Source organism: Sturnus vulgaris, chromosome 5, assembly GCF_052056855.1.
Source record: "Sturnus vulgaris isolate bStuVul1 chromosome 5, bStuVul1.hap1, whole genome shotgun sequence".
NCBI classification, from domain to species: domain Eukaryota; kingdom Metazoa; phylum Chordata; class Aves; order Passeriformes; family Sturnidae; genus Sturnus; species Sturnus vulgaris.
Window position 1 is genome coordinate 25378822 of NC_142247.1, and position 23598 is coordinate 25402419.

Below are 23598 nucleotides of genomic sequence, written 5' to 3' on the forward strand. Positions count from 1 at the left end.
TCTCCCACTTTGATGTTCTTGTCTGTTTCAGTTAAAATTGTCAGGAAGCAGCAAGAGTTGGTGGATCCCCAGGGATGGAGAGCTGAGGGTGACCCTCACCCTCGTGTCACAGTCCCAAGGGTCCTGAAAAAATAAGCAGCCCTACCTAGTACTGACATTTTCTAAAGCTAATTATTGGCAGTGTTTTGGGCAGCTGGTTTATCCTGGTGGGGTCTGGGGGCAGTTCTGAGGGCAGGCTGGTTCTGCCGTTCCCTCTGGACAGCTGAGTGCAGCCGCTCCTCGTTGGGACTTTTGTCAGCCACTGGCCTCAACAGGCACTTTAAAAAGTTGCTTTTCAACATACATGGTTTCCATATTTTCTCCCAAACATTTGTCATATTAGTTTTCCCCCTCCTGGAATTCTGATTAGTTACATGAACAGAAGTGACTTTGGTATTAATGATGCCATTATATACTACACTGAGTCCATTAATAAATTAATAATGTTGTGTCTTGTTTGTTTATAAACGAGGCTTACTGAGGGCTGTTTCAAATGAAAAATACCACCGATTGCTTGTCATTTGATCTAGTGAGTTTTTATGCACGTTGAGGCAAAGTCAATTAGCCCTAGCTGAGATATTTCTATCTTCCAACAATATTTGAAGTTTAATGCAAATAATAGCAACCTGAAAAAAGAGGAAAAGATATTGCCAAAATTATTTTGTTCTAAAAGCCCCTTTTAATAGCTCTTTCTGTTATTAAATGTGATTCTCTTTATACCTTCTTGTGTGTCTGAAAATAATATTTTAATTTTTTTTTTGTATATAGTCCTAAATCTGAAATTTATTTAGATTGTGTTGACCTGCTCTAGCATCAAAATCTGGAATTTTCCTGTAATGCAAGATAAAATGTCATTAGGCAGCACAATTTGTCAACAAAAGCCTGTAAACTGCAAAGTTGTTCAAGCCTTTATTTTCTTCTTTCTTTGTCAGCTTTTTGCATTGTTGATTGATTTGCTGTAGTGCTGCTGTCAGTAGTTTACCAATAGCCTGGTAGAATCTCATGACTGGCATTTTGCCTTTTTAAAAACCATCTCATTGCTGCAGTAAAGAATCTGAACCTCTAAATCAGCTATCAAACCTGTTAGCCGTCTTTTATTATTATTATTAATGTGCTCTTGGGAAAGGAATACTGAACAAACTAGGAGCAAGTAAAGTACTGGAATAAGCCTGAAAAGGTCAGTCCCTAGGCAAGAGGCCTTTCATATGTTATCTCTATATTTCTATGTTCTAATATAGTAACATGCATGAATTTATATTTTTAAATGGAGTTTAAAACCTCACCTCAGCAGCATGGGTGATATTCAGTTTATTTCCTAGCTACTAGCTAATATTTTTATGTACTTTTTGTTAAAAGTGGTGACAAATATTGTGAATACTTTTCCACATAATGATAGAAAAATACTGAACATTGAGAAAAATGTGACTCATTAATTCTATAAATTCTAATTTTAAAGTGTAGATTCAGTGCAATTCTGTTTTATGCCTAAGGGACCTTAGGTGAAGAAAGTGATGTCAGAATTTGAGGGGAACTTAGAAAAAGTTTGTACATCGTAGCAAAAACTGCAATATGCCCAGGAAATACATCTGGAGGAAAATGCCTTTAAGCACTGCATGATGCTGTGGGATATCAAATGTTTTGGGAGTAATTTTTAATCTCTTGCAGGTAGGTGAATTGTTATGACCAAGGAAAGCTAATACAAATCTGTAGGAGTATTAAGTGATCCTGTAAGAATTCTCTCTTTTTAGTCCTAAGTGGTAATAAAATAGTGAACTAGCTTTTATATAAAATATTTTGGTAATTTATTGCTCTATTTATCTGATGGGCATTCTGTAATATGTTGTCCTACTGACTTGTATTCTAGAAGATCAGAAAACATAAGATGCTTTAAAATTTTTCACTACTCAATCCTAAAGGTAGATTTTCCTTCTGGTAGCAATCTGAATATGTGTGCTATGTGTGCCTGAGATACCAGTGCTAGTATATTTGTAAGATACTTTAGAGGCTGTGCATTCCTCATGCATTCAACCCTGAAGGTCACTGCTGATCTCTGTGTGTGTGGTAAATAATGAAGTATAGAAGACGCATCTGGTTTAAGCTTTTAAAGGGTAATTATCCCATAAAGTAATCTGTAACTAAGTAGATTTTGTGAAATTGGGGGGAGGGAGAGAGAAGTTGCAGACAGGAAGTTCTATGAGCTGAGAAGGTGGCAGTGAAAAGCAATTCTTCAACTGAATTTTTTCTTCTTAAGTTCTTAGTTTTTGTCAATGCTTAAAAATTAAAGATCACCTCAGAGGACATATTTAACAAGGCAATGAACAGTTATTTTTTTTAAATCAAGAAATATTTTAAACCCCTCAACAATATTAATTATAGAAATTTAGACTTCTTTTTCTGTCTCTGTATGTCTAGGTCGCATGCATGTATTTACATTATCAAGGTGACAGCTGGTAGCATGTCTTGCTAGAAAATGGCAGGAAATATTGTTTATTTGCACTGCTTAGAACTGAATAAATGCTTTCTACTATATTGTGACAACTGGAAAATGTCATAAATTTACCAAGCTGAAGATGAAGCCAGCCTTCTTCATTAACCGTTTAATAGTAAATTCAAATGCAGGTATATTAAGTATTATTTAGAGATATTGCATGTTCTACGTCTTATAAATAAGTCACAGATTCTAATGAGATTTCAGAAGAGCCATTCCTTTTTATTAAATTCTATACTCTTTAGTATCATTGTGCCAAACTGAGAAGTCTTACCTGCCACAACTTTTATTTCAGCACAGTTTTTTTTTTCCTAGCACCTAGCAGCATCACCTTGGGAAATCTGGGATGTAGTGTAACAGTAAGTATAGAAAATATAGAAAATATGATTTTAGTTTAGGAGAGTAACCAAGAATGGTGCAGGAAAAAAATCTCTTGATGGGTAACATTTTGGGAAGTCTCTTCACAGTGACCTCTCAATTCCTCTCTCTCCAGAGAGCAGTTTGTAGTAAAACTATATCTTGCAGAACAGCCCATTTCTCTTGGCTACATTGCTCTTTTTGTTGTTTGGGTTTTGTTTGCTGGGGGTTTTTTTTGTTTGTTTGTTTGGGTTTTTTTTTTAAATTTGGTTTGGTTGTTTTTGTTGGGGTTTTTTTGTTTGTTTTGTTTTGGGGTTTTTGGTTTTTTGTTGTTTTTGTTTTCTTTCCCATGGGTGAGATGGTGAAAAGAAACTCTGGTGGAGAGGATTAACAGCATGACTAATCTCCATAAACTAGAATTCACAGATGGCAGAGGAAAGTTATGGATAGTCCCATTTTCACTGCTGTAGAGAATGTATGCACAGGATTAGTGTATCTCATGCCTGTATTGTACTGTAGGTGTATATGAGAGATTTGTTTGCTACTTGTTCCATTTTGCTACTTAAGCCAGGTCCTCACTGCTTTTCTATCTTGATACCCCTATTTGGGATAAATGCTCTAAAGTTTTCTTTAAAGGATATAAACGGTTACAGGGCTGTATCCATATAAGAAGAAAATACTTAGGATTAGTTTGGAATAAAGCTTTAGTCAGTCTGTTGGGATTATTTGTAATCCTCTATGTGAGATTTGTGTTTAAGGATAATACTTAATGTGTATTTGAAGTTTTTTATTGTTCAGCACTGCTTACTCTGTACTTCTGTGATAACTTTTTCAGGCAGGTGTCTCTGCAGAACCTTCCCACTCAAGTTTTCAGCTTTAATGCAGTTACCAGCCAAAACTATTTTAAAAGCTAAAGGCCATATTTAGTCTTCAGTGATGTGAGTGTGATCCAACCTAAAAATGAGTGAAATTCATATAATATACATTTTAAGGAATATGTAAGGCTATCTGTCGTTTGAAAATTTTCTACTGTCATGAATTTGGGGGAGTTTTATTTCGTCAAGGTGTTGTTGGGAAGGATCCGTGGGATCATGTTGGGAATGTGGTGGAATGAATTTTACTTGCATGTTAGTTAGCAAATTCAAATGGCTGATAAGAGATGCAATAGTTTGTCTTTTTAAAATTTACCACTATTCTACCCAGAAACTTTGCAAGTCTTCCAGTTCACTCAGCTGGAAAATAGAAATCTCTATTTTTCAGTAATATGAAAGATACACTTTACAGATCAGGAGAACATCTGCCAATTGGTAATGTTTAGAAAAGCAGAGATTATAAAAATGTTTTGATTTCCACACAGTTGCACATTGCTAGCCAGTTCTAGACTATGCTGGACCTGTTTTGTTTTTGGTTTTTTCCTCCTTGTCTCTGGGATATTTGTAGTTCAGAATCATCTATGAATTTGGATCATGAGTGGGAAATGCAGTGATACCTGTTTCATTCCATAAGATTAAATTGATAGCTTTGAGCAACATAGATGCGTAGTGATTAAAAACACCTCCAAATACCCTAAACCCCACCCAAGAAAACCAAAAACCAGCCAAGCTCTTTTGACTCCAAGATGGCCACAATCCCGTTTTCTCTCTGGCTGGTGTATTTGCTATTCTTTTTTTACCAGGCTGTCTACAAGTGAGGAGAGAGAAACTGCATGTCTGGCAGCAGCTTCCATTTCCACACTTTCTTAGTTCTGGCACTAGTATTCAGATAGAGAGGGGAATTTTAGCTGTCTCCTAGTGGTGATGTTTGTTTGTTTGCTCTTAATAGTTTGATTCTTAATTAAGATACAATCTGAGTTGGCCCAAGCACAAGAACTTCAAGCCTTGTAGTAGCTTCTTTGTCATATTAGGCAAGTTGCATTTAGCTTCTGAGTGGGACTATGTGAAGTTCTGCTTGTCGTGTTTTCCCCAGTGCAGTCCTATTTGAATTGGGTAGAAAGAAGGCTCCCCCACAAAGGGAAGAACTAGTCTGTTTATTTTGTAAAAATAAAGGTGTTGAATCTCTTTCATATGCTGTGCATATGCCTTCTGCATACCAACTGTAGGACATTTCAGGCTTTCAAAAGTGAATTACAAAGATATCTTTGAAGTTAGAAGATTTTTAAAAGTCTTTAAAAAAAAAAAAGCTCTGTTTTCTGGATGTTGGTATCTTGATTTTTTCTACATTCCTCTTCCTTCACTAGTAGAGGTTTTATAGGGCATCTAGTCAAATGTCAGAAGGTGATGCACCGCTGAAAGTGTGTCAGAGAAATCTTTTACTAAAGATCTGTTGAAAAATACCTGGAACAGTGCAGGGAAAGAGGCATTGTCTCTGTCTCACTGTTTTTCTTGACTCATGAAAATCTTCTTTGAAGCTTTGAGTTCAGAGAAGTTCTGCCAAAACCTAGAAATGGCACATAAAGCCACAAAAATAATGGTTCCCCCTTTACTGAAATATGCTCCTGATGTGAGAAGAATATGAAGACAGCTACTTGTGGGCTGGCCAGGGGTGGCATGGGGTTAACAGGCTTGGCATGGGTATTTACAATTACCTCTGAAACCTGACTCCCTTGTTGCTTAGAAGTTTGACCATGTATTTAAATACTGGATTTAAAAAAATCTACATTTAAAATACAACATATAAAATCAAATTAATATGAAAAATTTAAGTGATGTTTGGGCTAGGACCACACTAATACTTTCCTGGGTATTAATTCTGGAAGGCATACAGAGTTCATGCCTACAGCAGGTTATGAGGGCAGAAAACTCCCCGAAGTTGTTGTGTCTTAGAAATTTGACAGCTGACAAAGTTTTCAGGTTCTTAAAAAATGGAACAAAAGCTGTTTGTAATAAAAGCAAGAGCTCATCATTTTTCCTAATTGGCTTTTCTGTTTAATTTTATTGCATTAAAATAAAGGCTGGTCTGAAGTTCAGTAGTACCATCATTTTCCTCATCGTTGCTGTATTTTGAGCAAATACCAAGCCAATGCAGGTAAAAGAAATATTTTCTTTTTGAAGCTTGTAGGAATATATCTTTTTCCGTTTCTCTCCACCAGTTCCATCTGAGTGAACTTGATATATTTTCCCAAGGAACTAAATTCACTAAGAACTGAAGTTTACTCTGGAAGAAGCTCAGAACTTCCCCTTTTTTATTTCTCTAATGAAAAAATACTTGCTGCCTTCTGTTTTTTTTCTTCTTTTTACAGAGGCACTAAGGATCAAAGGGAGCCTTTAAAATATGAGGTTGTAATGATGTTTCAACCAGATATTTTTTTCTCCTCCCCTGCTATTTACTGTGACATTGGCTGTCGACACCTACACATGCCAAGAAATGCCAGTTTTATACTTTTGCTATGATTTGCTTATAGTCTTTGGAGTATTTTAGACTCCCTCAGACTTCAAATAAAGTATTTATTTAAATACAGCATATGCTATTATCTTGCATTTCTGGTAGCATTACCAGATAAATCTGGCATTCTTTTGTCCTCTGTATTTATATTTTATTTTATTGCAAGTTGTATTATCCTTATTATATATTACCATGCCCTGAGAATTCCTACTGTATTTGCAGATACAGTTGTACTATCTCAAATGGTTGTAGCATAAATAATAGAAATACTGACTTGCTTGTCCTCTCAGTTCCTGTACCTTTAACATTTAGTACCAATACGCCACTGATTTTTCTTCATTTTTCCCTATTGATTAAATGACTTTGCCTTTATGCTGGTGTTGCTATGGGGCAGGAAGATCTGACTGCTGCACCAGTGAAGGTTGGCTGGGGCCCCCCACTGTCACAAGGCAGGTGACCATCACAACAAGGAGCCAGGGCACTGAGTGATGAGTCAGGCCTGGGGTTGGGCTGGAGGCAGTGGTCAGGGCCAGAATCTGAGCAGGGATCTCCCAGCAAGTCCGTGGTGAACTGGGACATGTCTGAAGCTGAGCCAGAAGGTCTGGGCCAGGGTGAAGACCAGGGTGGTGGGAGAGCAGGCACAGATACAGCTGTGGTGCAGCAGTCAGAGGAGCCAGTGGTACAGCCCCAGACAAAAGAGCAGCTGGGCAAGAACCTCCCTTCTAGTTTTCTTCATGATGATGGTTCTCAGCAGCATTCATAAGTTTGGATTCGGCTGATAAGCTGGACTTGGCTTAAAGCCCTCAAGAAAGATGTGTTCAGAGGTCTCACAGTGACACAGGTTTAATTTCTTCTCATTAGTGTGACTTCTTCATCAGAGGATCATGGAAGGGATCTCTGGAGGTCGTCAGGTCCAACATCCCTGCTCCAGCAGAGCCACCTAGAGCAAGCTAGCCAGGACTTAACCCAGATGGCTTTTGGGTGTCTCCTAGGATGGAGATAGAATGAAATTAAAAGCTGTATTGGAACCTGAATCATTGGTACCCAGGAGCTAATTAGCTCACTTCTAGGAAACCAGATTCTTGTAAGTACTGCATCCATGTAGTTTTCTGTATTCAGTATATGACAATATTCCCCAGCCTAACCACAGGAATGCCAGGCAGCAAGTGCAGTAGACAACAATGTGTTTTCTCTTTCTCAGCCCATGTATTTTATAGTTTCTTCTCTCTCTTAGTGTTGGGGTTCATTCACACATGTAATGTCTACATCTTTTTCACCTCCCAGCCAGAGACCATTAATATAAGGTTTTCTGTGCAATGATGATCTATCTGTGTATCTCCTTTCTTCTTAGCTGAGCTTGGAAACCCGTGTGATCAAGAAAAATATCAAACATCAACTTTATAGTATGACACTAATCTTGAGTGTTGAATTAACAGCTTCTTAATTCTTAGGACACTGTGTTACCACACAGTCAGAGACATGTTTGTGGTTTTTCAGTTGTGGTCTTTAGAAACTGGGAAGAAATATTTGATTAATTTTCTGTTAAAACAGATTCCGTTTGAGCTGTATCATGGTTTTTTTTCCAACTGTGTGCAGTCTGTTCCTCATGCCATTTTATTTCTGCTTACTGTCCCTTTTACATTCCACACATCAGCCTTTTAACCCCCTGTGCTTTTTTTGAGTCGATTGGTTGACGACCTGTTGGATTTAGCTTTGTAATTGGATAGAATGGGTCTTTATCACTGTCTCACTTGATGTTTAACCTGCTTTTGTCTTTTCTTTTTCTTGAAGACTTAGCAAAATTACTATCCAGTAACAGACAAAAATTAAATACTAAGCCACTGAGCCTGGTTCTCAGCACTGAAACTTGAGCATGTTTCTTTTTTTGTCTCCTTTTCCAGCCTCCATCCAGTATTACATAAGAAATTTGTTGGCTTAAAAATAAAAACAGGAATTGGAAAGAGAATGAATATGCATATGTTTTTGGGAGGAAGATTTTAAATATCCTTGGGGTTTTTAAATCTTTATACTTATAATCAGGAAATCTATAAGTAAATAATTGCAATGAGTCACCAAAAAAATCTTAAGGAAAAAAACTGAGAAGCAAAATGCATGGTCGATGCTATAAGATCATGCTGGTTCAGAATTTCCCTTGTTAAAAACAGTTTTCCTGAACTTTGTGTAGGAGAATCCTCAGTAGTCAGGCACTGTGAGATGGTAGAAGGTTTGGGCTATTGTGCTGGGGATTTAGCTGCCGTGGAATTTAAGTGCCATTTCTTGTCCTGTACTGTACTATTTTATATTTGTAATCCTAGGCATAACATATGTACAAATTTACTTCACATACATACTAGAAAGGTTTAGGTCTTCCACAGCTGTGGAAAAGATATTTTAGTCTTTATTATTTCAACAGGCTCAGATTTCTATAAAAATGATGGTTATATCTCTTATAACACTAACCTAGAGTAGTTGAGAATTTTGTTTTGGTTTGTTTTACCAGCATTTCATGTCTAGAGGAAGCCTGAAATACTACTGGAATTTAATAGTTGAAAGGATTAGGATACCTTATGGTGTTTTGTTTTTATAGCATCTATTTAACTCCTGCATAAATTTGAAAAAACTTGTGATTTGTTCAAAGCTCAGCTCCTCTCCTTCCAGTAATGCATGACTTGCAGTATGAAAACCTTAAAATTGAGATTTGCAATTGAAATTTCAAATGCTTAAATTTTTTTTAAGAAAGGAAGAACTAAAACTAAGACTTTTTCCTAAATAAATAAAATGCTTTAGGCAAAAGTCCAATTTAAGAAACCAAGCCAAAAATTGACAGTTGTCATTTAGGAAATATTTTCTAAATGAAGAATTGATGTTCATTTAAACAAAGCCATGATTCCTTTAGAGACAAGGTTGTTTTGACAAACCATTTAAATGTTATGACAGCAAACTTTTACAAATGAAATGCTTCTCAGATGGCATCCTTACAGATATCTGGCAATGATTTATGAAGCTATTGTGGTGTTGTTAGTTAACCAAAAATTAATACTTGTCTAGCAATAAGAGAAAGAATTTGCATTGATTATCATTAACGCTGGTATAATTTTAAAATGGAAGAATGTTTGAACGGTCTTATTCCACACTGTTAAATCCAATCTCAATAGCTTGATTGTTTGTTTGTTTAATTATACTTAGATTAAATTCAAAACAGCCAGCTGATCTTAGCAGCTGGTAAATATTTACTGCTCATTTGCCAGATTCCTCAGAGCACAAATTTTTGCTTTTTCTGTGTCCTAATACTTAATGGATAAGAACTCATTCCTCAAAAATTGCACTGTAGGCAGTAGCAGGGGTGGTAGGGAGCCTAGACATTCTAGATACTGCTCTTGCACGTGAAAAATGCATGTGGAAATTTTGGGAACATTACAGGACTGGATATTCTGTATGTTGACCATAAAACTAGTCTCCCTTGAAAATGCACCAAGACTTGGGTGAACACGTGGTAATTATTAGTGTTTTTCCTGGGGTATACCTGTGCCCATGCTTGTTACAGCTCTCTTTAGCACAGCTTCGTCCAACAGGCTTGGTATTTAGGAAGCAATAGAAATATTGGAATAGATATGGAGTTGGATTTGTGTGCTGAACCAGTAGGAATCATACAGCAGTGAAAGCCACCTGATATTTGCTTTAGAAAGTGCAGAGGAAAGACATTTACTTTTTGAATCATCTATCAGCCATTGGGTATATGGATGTATCTGTTCTAGGAAAACGTGATGGAGTGTTGCTAACCAGTAAAAGGTTCAGGAAGTGGCAAGGACTGTGTTTTGGGGTATTGCACAGCACAAATCCAGGCACATGTCCCATGAAGAAAAAGTATATTTGAGAGGTATATGGCCTAGAATGAGCAATTTAGAAGATAATGTGATTGGTCTTTAAAGTCCAGTAAACCATAAAACTCCAAGCATATGCAAAGAGATGTATGTGCATATTTATTTTGGTTTTGATCCAGAATAAAACTAAAGGATGAAATTTAGGGGGCAGAAACATTCTCTCAAGAAGTAAAATAGTCTGTTTGGCTCCTGAGCAGAAGAAATGCTTAATGAACTTGAAATCGATATTGTCTTTTTTGTGCTTTTGTTTTGTTTTCCCCTACCCAATTACTTTTCAAGTGGGGAGCAGGTTTGGAAGTTGATTAGGTGTTTTTCACAGAAAAAAAACTCCACTTATTTATAGTCAAGTTAGCAATTACATGAAGTGAACAAACTGAAAATCTAGATCAACTTCTAAAAGTTTTAACAGTGTACCTCCTCTTACCTGTAGTAATATTAGATGCTGCTTTTAACACGGTTAGTTGGCAATATATAAAAAGATCTAGCTTTCGTAACAAAGGGAATTTACATTTTACAGTGTGTCCTGGAATTCAAGAGTCTATATTTAAGTAGGATGGATATTTTGGGGTCTTACTAATATCATCTGGAGTTGTGCATTAAAAAGAGAAAGGTAAGCACTTCCCAGACATTACAATGTGATAAATGAACAGAGGGGACAACTGATCTCTTTCCTGTGGTGTTTTTCTTACTAAGGGAAGCACAGGATATTCTGAATTATTCATGAGCTCCTATATGTTATTGAGTCCAATCCCCTGTCTTGCAAACTTACTTGGTTTCTTTTTAAAACATGCATCTCCTTTTACAACAAGATTATTTACTTTTACTACAGCTTGCTTAATTCTGGATGAATCTGGCTATTTGCAAACTCAGAGGAATGGTCATAGGGAAATGAAGGATTACTGCCTTGGCTTAGTATTTCATAAAATAGTGAATTGCACTGTGCCTCTGAGGGCATGAAATTTCAGATCCTGCCTCTAAAAAACATGTCTACAAAGAAACTTTCACTGAAGCATTCATTCAGAGGGGTTTTTTTTCCCCTTTTCCCTTTTGCTGTTTCTTCCATAATGATATGTTAATGCTGATGCTGCTCTCCTGACTGGCACTTCAGTGCCTCAAGGCATTTGGGTATGGGTTGTAACACTAATAAATTGCCACATGTATGGAAATTGCCCATTTGCCACCAACACTGTATCAGAGAGGCAGCAGGAGGTCCTCACTTCCCTTCATATGTGCTCTTAAGTTAATGCTTTTATTAGCAGGGAACTGTGAAGAGGAATATCGAGTTTTATTCTCAGGCTATTTTGCTGTTATCTTTGCTGTCAACTTTTGCATTGCTTTTTGGCACAGTCTCAACACTGAGTGATAACCACTTAATTAGTGTCTGTTTAAAAACTGGTTTTGTACTCAGGATACTGTATTTCATGGCCTATTTGAACCCATGTTGTGCTTGTAAACATAATGTTTTCAAAAGTGCATGTGCAAAAGGTCATCATAAAAACTAGATGTGTTGATTTACCTGACATAAGTTAACTTTTACAAATGTTTTGTATGTATTTAATACTTAAGTATTAAGTTCATGCTGTGCATGGACTTTTTAACTAGGTAACTAGACAATACCCGTGAGTTCATTTTTCTAAGTGGGTTTTATTCTTTTGTGTGTCTTTTTTCGGGGAAAAAATTATTCGAAATGGTCGTTTACCAGTGTTATAATTTGAAAAGTATGTACAAAAACCACCCCAAAACTCCAGCAACATAGATGAGTAATTTGAATTGCCCCAGGTTTTTATATAACTTGTGTGATTATACTGCTTCAGACAAGGAGTAGCAAATCAGAGGTCCTCCTAAAGCACTTCATCACATAAAAACTGTAATTATGCAGTGGCTAATGTTTCATGATCTAATTTATTTTCTCCTATGAAACTCATTTGTTTATTAGACAAAAAATGTGTGGTTATGTTGTGCTAATTATTTTCTAGATAGCAAAAGAATATGCTGCTAGGGGTAGGAAGTTATTATATACTGATCTTACTCTTGTCTTCTGATGTAGTTTTCAGTTTGAGTTTGGATTTTAAACAGATAAAACAACAGTTATGTACTTACTATGTCGACCATTGAGATAAATAGCAGGATTTATCTATACCTATCTAATGGAGAAAAAAAGACTTCCACTTGCAGAATACTGTTAGGATGGCTAGTCAGGAACTCATGAGATCCAGAGGGAAAAAGACATAATTAGAAATGTTGAAGACAATCTTATGGCAGATAAAAAGCACAATAAAATACAAAACTGGTAAAGATCCAGGCTGAAAAGAAGGCACAGTAATGCAGTATATAAAGTAAATGACATCACAAAATTTAAAAATGGGAGTTGGTAAAATCTCTTGTTAATCCAGGGCAATGTGAAAGCCTAGGCTAATAAATTTGTTCCCAATATTTTAAAATCTTTCACGTAAACAAAGATTAAAACTAATTTGGAATCAAATAATAATAATAACTTGTCATATCATCCTTTTTAAGTCCTTGACACATGCATATGTCATCTAAAAAGTTTTATCAGGTTGTTTGATGGGGTATTTCTGGAAAAGTTAACTATATTGTTAGAAATATGATAAATTATAGTTAACATACAACCTGGAGATCTCCGTATATTACTAATTTAGAAAGACAATGGTGTCTAGGACAACAGTTTTTGTTTTATATTGTGGAGAATGAGAGCATAGAGACTGTGAAAAATTCTTGCTTAGTACTTAAAATGTTAGATGATCTGTAATCTGAAAGAACTGACCTGCAACAAGAAGCATGTAAAGAGAGAAATATCTTTTATCCTCCTAGAATTGCTGGAAGAGCAATAAACAGGGATTTAGAGTGCATAGCACCTTTCACAGATCTCTAGTGCTCTGCAGAATGGCAGATGCTCTGCTAGTAATACAGAAAACACAAAGAGAACAGCAATTGTGGTTGGGTGTTGGAGTATATGTTCATATGTCAAGGCAGGGATCCCATTAAATGTTTGGGCAGGCACACTGCCTAATTATGGTGTAATACAACAAAAATAACAGTGGGTAAATACTAGGATTCCTTTGTAAGATGGTGTGGCCAACTTTGTGTGACTCACATTGGTGTTTGTGCCCCTTCCTTTTTTGTCATGTTTGAGTGTTACTACTTTGTGTCTCTGGAGAACAGCTGGCATTCCTGTGGAACTGGTGGTTTTGGAGAGGTGCAGAAGGCCACTTAGCAGCCAATATAATGGCATTCACATAAGCAATAACTTTGGCATGTCTGTAAAATAAACCAAAGATCTCATGTGGCTTACTAACAGTGAACACACTATCTTGGAAGTGTGTTATATGTCTCTGTTAACATGGGTCGTGGCAAGTTTCTCACACAGCTCCAGGAATGGGAATCTTTCGTACATGATGCTGTTGCTGTTTGGAGCAATGGTGTGATTCCAGCACACCAGCCGTGCACAGGTACCATCTTTTTGTACTAGGCTTGCAAGTTTTGGTAAAACCAAGATATTTGAACAGCTGAATCATGCAGTAGCTGTTTTGCTTTGCCTTTTTAGTCTTTGTAGTGCCACTACTGCCAGTTAACTCTAATTTGCCTGCATTAAATGCTGTAAAACATCTCTATTGCCCTCCATTGTCACCATAATGGCAAAAACAGGAGGCATTATGCACCAGAGCCGTAACATCAGTTCAGCAGAAACACATAGAAAGAATTTACGTAGGAAAAAATGTCTATCCAAAATGTGTCTGTGAGCTAAAAATATCTCCATTCAAACAGGGCAAGCAAGTTCTCTCTGAAAGCATCCTAAGACAAATCATTGGCTTGAAAGAGTGAGGAGCACATTGAGAGAGATCCTGAGGAATCCTAGCAACAAGCCTGTTACCTAAGATATCTGCTTGATGCAATTACACAGGTGTGGGTTGAGTGCTTCTCTGCAATATATCTATTCAGAGGTGAGCTTGCTAATTCTGGATGTTTATTCTCAGTTAAGTACATATCCTCTTTGGGTATAACATCTGTGCATCATTTCCTTATCTATAAATAAGGGACGTTAAAATATCTTTCAAGGTTTGTGGCAAGTTTTTCCTCTGGTGCTTTCTTCTCGGTTACTCAGAATTTGGCAACAGACTTGCCTGGAATTTTAGTTCTCAATCAATATTATTCTTATCTGTTTAATAGAGTCAAAGTTATTGTTCAGCTAAAATCTTGAAGTCCCTTTGTACTTCAACATTGTTGAACATTATTAAATCAAAAGTTTTGTATTTCAAAAGTCTGTATTCCTGTTAGTTTTCTATACAAAACCAATTACTTTGAGTCTTTTAGTATGATGATGAACTAAATTAAGTTGTAAACCGTAACATTGCAATTCTCAGAGGTGCATAAAAATTTGACATTATTTGAGTGTGTTCTGTCATATGAATGATGACAAACTAAAGCAACCTCTTCTCTTCCCCCTTCTCTCTGTCACCAAAAGAGGCTAATGTTAGACTCCCCAAACTCCTTTCAACTAGGAAGTCAAACAGAAGCTCATGTTGTGACTCAACTATATGTTACTTAGGCTATGGAAGCAAGGTAGCTGCTTCATTTTAACAACAAACCAAAATAAACCCCAGTTCTAGAAATTCAAGTGGACAAAATCCTATGTGAATGAAACTCCAGGGCTAAACTATCATCACCTAAAAATAAACCACATCCTATAGCACAGCAATAATTTTCAATCAGCTTTTCAATATATTCTATTTTCCAACAGAGCAGTAGGAGATTTATCTCTAGTAGGCCTTGCTGGGGAAAAAAAAATAGAATGAGGGGAATAAAAAAAATCTTTGTAAATGACTGGGAACTTTAATTGGGAGAAGAATGTAGAAGTTTTTTTCCCCTCACTAAATCTCTGGTTTTGCAGGACTTTTGAGATAAATAAAAACATTATATAGAAATGCTATGAAATAGTTTGAATATTCTAGAAACCCAAAAATTTAAAATGAAGATATAGTAGAGTGTGATTTGTAGATGAAATTTTAAGTGAATTTATTATGTTTATTCTAGTAGTTATTAAGAAGCAGCAGCAGAATAGGTTCATACTGAGAGGATGAATGTATTGAATTAATTTATGAATCTTAGGAGATTAGTGGATATCATTATACAATTGGTTGCAATTTTTCATTTCCTAGTGGTCTTTAACAATGAAGATTTTTTTTTCAAACTAATCTTTATAATTTGATGATAATAGCAGAAAATTGCTATTTAATTTTTGGTTTTCCTATTTTTGTTTTCCACTCCAATCTATTTTCACTTTTCTAATAAAAAGAGAGAAAAGAGTGACCTACAAAGAAAGAGTTGGGACTTTTTGCTTATTAACAATGGCCAAAAATGTATTTTTTGTTAACAGTTGTAATGCAAATAAGGTTTCATTTAGACAGTTCCCTTTTTTTGTCATTGACCAGAAGGATGAAATGAACTTTTCCTTTATGTTTCTGGAATGAATGTGTATTCAAATCAGAAATGGTATTCAAAGAAGTGTGTTCTTCTATAGTGTTTCTTTCTACATGTATTTCAGTCTAAAATTCAAGAAGGAAAAGTATTTTCTCTTTAAAGGATAATAGGTTTTGTTTTTCATCTGGTAATGTTAGTATAAGGTGAATGCTCAATCTTTTATTAAGGTTTTGTATCCAGGTCTGGTTGTGAGGACAGTTTTGCCTGTGTAATGTGTCTGCTGGATTTTACTGTCTGTGCATGGGCAGGGCAGTGGTGAGGGTCAGGCTTGGTTCCAGGTTAAGGGGTGAGTGTTAGGTGACTGTGGGTTGGGTGGTGAATTTCATTTTCTTCCCTCTAAGCTCCAGGCTGGCTCTTGTACTTCTTGTCAAATGCTGCACAGCACTGACAGTTTTGTCAACAGCTTTTATGTTCTGGAGGATTTTGCTCTTTGTTATTGATACTTCTCAAGACAGACTTTGAGCTATTTTGGAGTAGTATCAAAATGTTTGTACTCTTCTTCAGATGTTCATTTGCCAAAAATACACTGTCTGTCAAAAGTCTCTTTAGGATCCTGGATTCTTCCATTTTCGTTGCTTGCCCAGCCTGATGCAGATTGGAAGTGCATGTGGTTTTGGCATTAGATGGGCTACTATGCGAGAAAACACAAATTTTTGTCACATCCTGTTTGTCACCTGTAGCCCACTGCAGACAACACACCTGACATTATCCGAGTTCTCAGGAAGAGTTACGGCCCAAAGCTGTAAAGGAAGCTCTGAAAGAAGCAAACGACTCCTGCTTGTTGCGCAAGTCTGTCAAGTAGGCGATCCCACAATGACTCTGTTTGTGATAATGTTACTGCAGTCTGAGGATAAACTTGCTTTCAATGCTTGGATGAGATTTTTTTGTCAACAGCTCCTGGCCAGGGGAAGCAGCCAAGGGGAAGTCTGTTGGCCACTTTAAATATAATTACCTCATTCTGCTCCTATGAAGGCTGGATACAAAGTTTCTGAAGACTGTTAAAGAACAGAGGTACCAATTCTGCTCCTTTAAGGGTCCACTGTTCCCAGATGCCAGCTGTCAAGCTCCAGGTGAGTGTTTGTGACCTTGGGCTACAGGACATAGCAGGTGATGGTCAGGGTCATTGAGGAAGGCTGTTAGTACTGAAAACGAGGCCAGAGATGAGACATAGACAGCCCAATTTAACTTAATTTGTGACAAACTCATCAGGAATACACGTAGTTCTTATTCCAGTGCTTTTTATTACACAGAAATGGATAATGGATAAGGCCAGGGAGATGTATTTGGACAGAGATCTTACAGAAAGCTACTCAATTTCTAATTGTTTTTCTGCTTATGATTCCTCTATTGACAGATCTTCAGCTGGCAAGGAAAATGTGCAGGATTTTCAAATGTGTTTTCAAGACTCAGCTGAACTAATCTAACTTAACTAACTGCAGCAGTGTGTTATCCTGTTCCAAACCTGTTGTCTGGTCTCATATTCTAAACGAGCATTTAGCATGTCTGATACAGTCTGCAGTTGGAGGGAGTTAAATTTGTGAAACTTGTGGGGGATGGCAGTGGTGATGTTGGTTTGGTTTTGTTTGGGGTTTGTAAAACCCGCCGGTGCTGAGCGTGCAGCTCTCCGTGCCTGGCTGTGGTGCTCAGACTCACCTGGCTGGGCGTGAAGCTGCATGCATAGGTACCTTTGTGTCAGGGAAGGGAGGTGACAGGTGTGAGATCAACACCGCTGGCTTCTCAGGATGAAAAGAAAAATTCAGCTGTAATGATTGTTGTACAGGGGATGATCATTATCTTTCCTCTTTGCTGGAGCAAAGTATGTGATACTGTGAGTTAGAGAAAGTATAAAACTAGAAATGAATAAAGTAAATGCTAAATCAATCACAGAAGATTTTTCACATATTGCAGATATTTTCTTTTTAACTTACCTTGTTTTTCTCTCTTTTGTTGTTGACTTGCTGTTTTTAAACAGTTTTCCTTTTCATCTATCCAGCATTATCATCTTGCTAACCTAATGTTCCATTTTGCAGTATATAATTATCAATCTGTTCCTTCATTGCCTGTCTTTCCTCCTTGGGATTCTAATTGACTTTTAATGGTCTATTTCTGCATTGTTTTTTGCTATATCTACTTCTACTTTTCATCTGCTTACTTTCACATGCATCTGGTCATGTCAATCTGAATTGTAGTCTCTGCCACCCCTCTTCTACTGATGTAAACATCCTTCTTTCTCTTTTACAAGAAGCATTCGTGACTGATACGTTCATTCTTTTCATTCTTTTTAGATCTCTGGCTAAAGTGTATTGGTTTGGGGTTTTGCTCAGGACTGCAATGGATTTCTTGACTGACAAAACACCAGTGGAATCTTATAGCAAATTGTGCCCCCATCTATCAGGGAGCAGTTGCAGTATGGTGGAGTTGTGTACCCAGCCATTAATGCTGCCAGAAAATTATCCTCATCCAGAGTTTCAGTGGAAATCTTTAAGGCAAAGCAAGCAAAAAGTCTCTAATACTGATTTGGGTCATTTCACCAAATTAGAGTTCCAAGTTTTTCTTTTTTATTAGAGAAATTTCCACTAAGAGCTTGCTGGATTAAATGTAGGCCAAGCTGGTTGTTACTTAGTTGTTTTAGTGTTTCCTGTGAGTTTGTCTGCAGTCTCCGTAACAGTCAGGATGAGGACTGAGCTGCTGGTTGTGGATGGAGCTCTTGGGGATGGCAGCACTTGGAGACTTCCACTCCTCTGGGGCTGGGACTGACCAGCCTGTGCCAGAAAGTCTGGTAGGGTGTGGGGGCAAAGATAAGGCTGTGTGGTACCTCAGTGGGGGACACTGGCTTCCACTTAGGGTCCTACAGCATGAAATAACAAAACAATTCTGCCACAGCTCTTGCAAATTACACCGGCAGTAGGAACAATTTTTATTTTTTTCCCAAGCCATTTTAGAATAGCTTTCAAAAAATTATCTTTTTCAGGTCCCACTGATTCTAGTTTTAGATCCTAAGCAAACACTCACAGTTCTCATTGTAAACAACAACAACACAAATCCTGTGTTTTGTTCATAGTCAGAGAACATAATATTCAAATAGTCTTCATACTACAGCCAGAAAGTTCAGCAATGGGCCTTGGTTCCTACCTTTCCATTGACAGATATTTGTCTTTTCCAATGGTATGTAGTTTTCCTTTTGGTTGTAGAGTGGTCTTTGGTATATTAAATCTGTCTACTACTGGTTCTGCATCTTGGACTAAAGGGATTTAATGAAGATAAGGGAGTACAAATGAATCTGTTTCTGGCAGGTTTTAATCTAGAAGAAATTCCCCTGTAAATACTAAAAAAAACCCCTCCAAACCCCAAAAATACAATGTTATGAGTAAGGTAGTTGTGAATAAACCAGTTAAGGATGGACCATCAGGACTATTCCTTTTAATTTATGTGATTTATCAGTGTGTATATGCATCAAGATGAAATACTCATACAGAGAACAAAACTGTGACGTGTTAGATGAAACAGTTTGTATAGATACAGTTTTTAATAATAAATTTTCCTCCTAAATTTCTCACTTGAGAAGGTGCTTTAAAATTGGTTTCTCCCTTGAATGGGGACAGACTTGATAAAAACTATTGTGAGGAGGTAATTTTGTGTGTTTTAGTAGAAGTATAACATGTACTGAGTAAAACTGGAGAAAAGTCAGAGTAACTTGTTATTTTAGCATGAGGCTTTAAGTAAGGTGCAGGATGTCGTGCTGTGCTGCAACTCTGTAATCTAGTGAAGTAGAAAGCTAATAATAATTCAGAGACTCTTTTTGTTTGTTTTAGATTGCATAGAGTTCACTTGCAGCTTCCATTAGCCCTTCACTGTTTTGTGAACTCCATGATCAAAATAACAGTGACATTTGCAGGATAAGTGCTTCACTTAGAATATTCAAAGAAGCAGTGTTTTCACATGTCAGCAGTCTACTTAAGCACCCTACCTGAATGACTGAATAGCTGAGCAAAATGTAATCGTGCAAGCATTGTCTCCATGATCCTGCTGTAACACCATCAAACTGTTGTATCCCTGTTACCTTCCAGACATCGTCATTACTCTGCAGGAACAAGCTGTGGGCGCTGTGTGAGACCTGTGATAATCTGATCAGTTGTATTTTAATGTTTGCCAGATCACTTTATTAAGTCTGAAACTCTAATTCAAGTTTTCTTTCATTATTGTGTTATGTCTTATACCTTTACTCACTAATAATTTGTTGGAAAGGAGAAAATTATCATTATGAAGTTGATTGTGTCATCCTGACAGGGACGTTAATAAGAAAATCAAAATCCTCTGGAGGTAGTTCTAAGCTTAGTGATATTTTTAAAGCTTAACATTTTGACAGCTGTCAAGTGCATTTGATAAAATTTAATGGTTTGGGAGTCACTTTAGTAGTGACATTAATTCTTCTTGCTTAAGCATTTCTTAAACTCTATAAGTACATTTGACTGCTTTAACAACAGTCCTGTTATCAGCTTATTGGGGAAGTTCAGATAAGTGTCCCTGTTTTGCATGTGTACTCTTAACAACTTATGTTTAGAGACATTGTTTTTAAACGGGAGAAAAATTAGAATTTACTTGCTTGAAAAAGAAATCTGTATTGTTTCTTCTCTCTGCACCACACTTCCTTTTCAAGTTGGCTGGAACAGTTTGAAGGGTAGAGCTGAGGGCAAGAGTAGTTCACTTGCAGTTCATATAAGCAAAACGGTGCAAGCTTTTCTACAAAACTGTAAAGTAATTTAATGATGGTATTTATATAAATACAAAATCTTATATGTTCAATAAAATTTTGAAGAGTTGTCTAGGTAAGTCAACAAGAAAGCAATTTTCTTCCACTCCAGTTAATTTGTTCACAGGGAACATATCTTCTGAATAAACAAGCAAATCTAATCACTATGACTTAAAACACAATAATTGGTTTTTAATATAGAAGTGTGTAGGAATCTGGAGTTCTGAAAAGAGCACCACATGTATCATCATAGATTTAAGTCTCAAGCTGAGAAGTTGAGTCTCATATCTCCTATCCACACTGAAGCAGATAGAGGGGAATGCACAGAAGTTTTCAAAACGTTCAGATTAAGTGATGGTAGTCTCTTAAATTCACAGAATTTCGTGCATGGGGGGACATATTTGAATTCAATCTGACCTATTTGATTCTCACTTTTAAATGAGGTTGTTTTTGTGTTGTTTAATAAAATAGAAAAGCCTGCTTCAGAACAAAACCTGACATTCTTATGGTTTAGATAATGCTCATCACTAGAAACATGACCTACTTACTTCTTCCATGACTCTCAAGAAATTTTGTTGATATTAACTACTTATCCAGAAGCTATATCTCATTTCATAAGGTTTTTTTCTGTAAATGGTGCAGACCTGTATACTTAGATTCAGAGACAGAAAAATTAAGTATAATACATATGCTGTGTATTTCCACAGGGCCTTGGCCTTTATCAACTGAGGTAATGAGCCTGTTATGCTACTGAAGTAATATTAAGTGAAAATAATATCTTACATCCAATTTGAAAGATACTGTTACAGTGTATTTTATTTGAACTATATTACAGCCACTCTGATCTGTTTCAGCACTTGAAGTAAGCCCGAACTACTGCAAAATTTTCTCTGTTCGTAGCTTCCTTAAGAAACAAAACACATGGTGAAGAGTGGTGGTCTTTGGCATATTTAGAGGTTTAAGATCTGGTGTGTGTGAAAGTTTTAACAATAAATGGACTAATCTGCTAGGATTCATGGGGTGGGGAGAAAGGCAATGGTGATTTACTAGAAAAAAGATATTAATTTTAACAATTTAATAAGTAACCTCTGACGGATGTGAAGTTTTAGAAGAGTATGTCAAGTACAAAGTCTGTCTTTGATAAAATTGATACATTTTCTTATTTCCAATAAACATACATGTCAGAGGAAACGGGAACTCAGGTTTGATGTGGGGACAACTGAATCATAGCGTGACTTTAATGTGAAATTTACAATATTCATTTTAGAACGGCCTTCACTGACTAGTGAAAGAGGTATGCTGGGAGTTCTTCTCATTTTTATCTCCACCAAAATATGTTTATAAAATCTTCTGGTTTTTAGCCAGTATAAAAAGAGGAACATATCTCCTTTGCAGCAAACAAGAAACTCCCCTCCCCCAACAACCAAACCCCTCAAAATTATCTCTTTCCATGTATGTCCCTTATGCTTTTTAGATTGAGTGATTGGGTGTTGAATTTTAATTTCAGCATAATTGGCAACTGCACTAAAGTATATGTTTGGGTTTTTTTTTACTAATTGTTGTCTGATGTCCCCATCACTCAGTCTGTTCTATGCAAGCACATCCTTGTTTAAACACAGAACTTTGCAGATCCAAAATGGTGAAGTTTCTCCAGCACAGAGCAAATCGTAGAATAAGGAGACATCATAGTAATGTTAAATTACTTGAAAAGAAGCTTGTATTTAGTAGTGTAAGTCTGTGTATGGTGTCTTGTAAATCTAGTGGTTGATTTGAAGATTGTATCTGCAACTATTTTATTTTCCTCAAGAGTCTGATGGCACTTGCGTTTTTCTGAGTATGAAATATGCATGTCGGCTTTTTAAAGAGGGTATTTGTTTGAAAACTTACCATCACTGACAGTAATTCAATGATTGCTCACTACAGGATTCTAAAAGCAGTAAAATAACAATTAGAGGCTGAATTTTCTCTAAGGTACTTCAGATGGAGTTTTATTGCAGGTGGTAGATAAGGGAAAAGCCATATTTGACATTCAAAAAGTAGTAAAATTATTGTTTGACTTCAGTGGAATTTGATCTACTTTATAACCCATGACAGTGTCTTAAGGTGAAAAATCTGTTTCCTATATGAAACTGCCTTTACAGACTGCAGTCTTCAGGTTTGCCTTGAAAATTGTCCATGCAATTAACCTTATTAACAATTACAAAAACATGAGTTTAAAGATCTGTTTGTTTTGAGTAGTTACAAAAGAATTTTTTTTTTTTCTGGTAGCAAAATAAGATCACTGAAACTCCTGTCTTAATGTTTGTCCATATTAAAATTGCTCTTACATGACTGATAATTACATACATCTTGAATCCATGTTTTTAGACATGTAGAAATATTACTCTGGGGTATCAAGTATGCAATCAAGTTTAAGTTGTTAAAGTCACTGCAGTGAACAGCCTGTGTGTGCCCTGGTAACATGCAGCAGATCTAGAGTACTTTGTCTGACCGAAATGCCTTTGCACTACAAACTTGGCTGAGTATAGACTTTTCTTCAGGAGTAGTCAGCATGGATTCACCAAGGGGAAATCATGCTTGACCAATCTGATGGCCTTCTATGATGGCAGGAAGGGTCAATGAGGGGAGAGCAGTGGATATTGTCTTCTTTGACTTCAGCAAAACTTTTGACATTGTCTACCATAACATCCTTATAGGTAAGTGCAGGAAATGTGGGTTAGAGGAGTGGACAGTGAGGTGGATCATGAACTAGGTGAATGGCAGAGCTCAGAGGGTCGTGATCATCAGAGTAGAATCCAGTTGGAGGTCTGCAGCCAGTGACATTCCCCAGAAATCAACACTGGGTCCAGTCTTATTCAATTTGTTTATCAGTTACCTGGATAAAGGGATAGAATGTACTCTTGGCAAGTTTGCTGATGATATGAAACTGGGGCAGTGGCTCATACACCTGAAGGTTGTGCTGCCATTCATTGAGAGGCTGGAGAATTGGGCAGAGAGAAACAGTTCAACAAGAGTAAGTGTGGGGTCCTGCACCTGGGGAGGAATAACCCCAAGTACCATTCAGGTTGTGGGCTGACCCACAAGAGAGCAGCTCTGAAAGAAGAGACTTGGGAGTTTTGGTGGATGACAAACTGACCATGAGCCAGCAGTCCCTTGCAGGCAGCACTGCCAATGGTGTCCTGGGGTGTATCGGGAAGAGTGTG

General features: G+C 36.8%; 1 long non-coding RNA gene across 3 annotated transcripts in view; it reads left to right on the forward strand.

Annotated features, from left to right (window-relative positions):
• Nucleotides 1–23598, forward strand: part of LOC148223592 (uncharacterized) — a 143121-nt gene that overhangs the window by 68041 nt on the left and 51482 nt on the right. For 2 of the 3 annotated variants that reach the window (XR_015803827.1, XR_015803828.1), the window contains exon 1: nucleotides 16049–16715. The exons of the other annotated variant lie outside the window; for it this stretch is intronic. This is a non-coding gene — a long non-coding RNA (uncharacterized LOC148223592). Of the gene's footprint in view, nucleotides 1–16048; nucleotides 16716–23598 lie in introns of those variants that run through there. 3 annotated transcript variants of the gene reach the window in all.